Raw genomic sequence first — 2,779 nt, 5'->3', positions numbered from 1 at the left:
GCGTGTAGGTCTACAGCCCTTAAACTTCCTCTGTGGGTTCAAGTCTACTGTTTAAATCCTCCTTTCCACTGTTGCGTCACATACGGTATTCACAGCAGCTTCTGTACTGTTCTTGGCTGCTAGGATTGTACTTCTGCTCACCATATATGAGCTATAATTGGAGCATTTTTGATTCTCCCCTTTCAGTCTTTTGCAGGAAATGATCAGTTGTAAGTCCTCATAAGCACAGGTGTAAATAGCTTTTCAACCTTGGGGTCAGGGAATTTTGCTAAGGGAAGAGAGCTATACCTTGGTCCAATCCTTCCATGCTATTTCTGAGTTGCTATAACAAGTGCTCTTGTACCACCTTCGTGGTTCAACAGTCAGAGCTGGTCATTAATGTCCGTTTATATTTTACATGACAGTGAGTTAGTGCACTGAACTTTTTCTAGCTTGTCAGGTCATGTTTAAAAGTTACACAGTAAAATGGAACAGGAGGTGCCTCATCAGTGAGTGGCTGACCTGATGGAATCAGGAGAGTAAACCAAGCTTTCATGAAGATGAAAATGCATGATAAATCATACTATTCAGGTATCCCACCGATACAGGTATCAGTAAGAGGGGTATGTAACTGCATCTGCTGCTCAGCATGAGAACTCAAAAAGGTCAAAGGGTTGACAGTATCCTTGAACTGCTACTTTGTAACAAGAATAAAAGAAACTGGGAGGTAACAACTGTTTGAAGGTGGCCCTCCAGGAAACAGTATCTTGCAGCATTTAAGACCAGTAACATTATATTACAGAACATACATAGTGTATGTCTTCTCCTTTCTTTGAAATAATACAAATGAAACAACCCCAAAACCAAAACCAGCAGAGTGAACTGTGGTTGCTCACTGGTCTGGGGTTCCTTGGAAGTCCATTTGGATCTACTGTTCTTCCCTAAGGATGCCCATCAGGAAATTATTTTAATCGCTAACCATAAAGAATGGCATTCCAATACTTTCTCGGTGAGTAACAGGTTGGTTTAATTCCAGAGGCTCCAAATCAGACGCGCAACATGCTGAGAGCAGTTGTCTCTGCACTGTGGCACTGGCCTGATCTTGTAGTACCCAGTAGATCCAGTCTACCAAGGAGGTGACACTATTCATCGCTCTGGAGAGTGCTAGCAACCTAAGCCCATAGTTTACAACAAGGGCCTCAGCACCTCAGGATCAAACCCTGTGGTCTCCATGGCAGCTTGTTGTTCATGCTATTACCAATATGGTTAGCATACCTCCAGGTGTAAACTTAGTAATGAGGGGACACTATGGTGACATATAATAATTACATGTAATATCAACCACATGTATATAGGAAACAAATGACTAAATCAGTGTGCAGTGAGGAACAGCTGAAAATTCTGAAGCTGAAAAGAAGACATAGCCTAGGTCTGAGATTATCTCAAACCTCCATTCCAAAACGCTTTGGCCCCCAGTATTTGAAGGGGGTATGTTACTTAAGTAATTTGTTTTTAATTTTGAAGGTAGTAAGTGGTTGCAGTCTAAGCCTTTCTTCTGTGAGAATAGCTAATGACTGATTAAATGCTTTTTAGTTAAAGACAGAATCTGTGTAAAGATACAACCAGTACGCTTTGTATCTCCATCTTCCCCAAACAACAAAGTCCCTTTTCTTTCACATATATGGATTGTAATCCTGAGCTAATGATATGGGTAGAAATGTTCATGCCTTTGTGAGCCAAGGTTCCTAATGCAGTATTTACATGCATTTTCCTTTAAGCTTTCATCTGCCAGTTTGATGAATTACCAAGCAAAAGCTCTAAGGTGAACTAGCTGTTCCACCATCATGCTTGGGAAAGCAAGATGAAGTGCTAATGAGGTTAAAGGAAATGTAGTCAGCACCAATATTAACTCACATTGGTTTGAATATCCACATAGCAAGACATTTTCACCTAAACAATCTCTGCTGGTTTCTGGCCTACTGAGCTACGACTTACTTGTTTCTTTTAAAAGTCTGCTAGAGAATCCATCAATTGTTAGAAAACAAGGGCCACCATCAGTGGAGCTGTGGAAACTTGGGGAGAAGGGTGAGTGAGGAGATGTCAACATTTGCTAGATGATAAACATTAACACCCCCCCAAAACATCTGTCCCAGATCTTGTTGGAAACTGTTTCTTCTGGTAAAAAGTCTTTAGACCAAAACATTCTAGTAGCTAGGTATTGCCTAGCTACTTCTTGAATGATGCATGGGGTCTGAGCCCATGTAGCTGCTCCGGGCAAGTCATTTTCAGTCACCTCACTCAGATGCTTTCAGTCAAAGTCTACAAAACTCACACCTAAAAACTGTCAGATGAATTCACAGCCAACAGGCGCAACACTCTCCTACCAGCTGCTTATAATGCTTTGACAATATTGAAAGCAAGGGGGGAAAAAGCTATTGGCTGTAATACCATCTCATTGCGAAGCAGCAGTTGCACTCGAAATGTCATCTACTTAAGCAATAGCAATGGAGGCACACGGCAGTTCTTTGGGATTGATGACCAGCTGGGAAAAGTTGATGACCTGAGAATAACCAGGGGCCATTAAACCAGAAGAACATTAGCTGCACAGAAAGCTCTGTTACAGTAATTATTACAGTGATGTTTGGGGAAAAAAGGCAAACAAAAAAAAAGCAAACAAAAAAAAGCATATGAGTTAAATTTTAGGTAGGAGATGCAACTCTTACTTCATGAGCCTTGATTCAAAATGACCAGAAAAGGGATAGGGTGAGAGGCAGGTGAGTTTTATGGCATCCATATTAAT

This window comes from Nestor notabilis, unplaced genomic scaffold (assembly GCF_000696875.1).
Source record: "Nestor notabilis isolate BGI_N333 unplaced genomic scaffold, ASM69687v1 scaffold30282, whole genome shotgun sequence".
Taxonomy (NCBI): Eukaryota; Metazoa; Chordata; class Aves; order Psittaciformes; family Psittacidae; genus Nestor; species Nestor notabilis.
Note: the sequence above shows the minus strand (reverse complement) of the source record.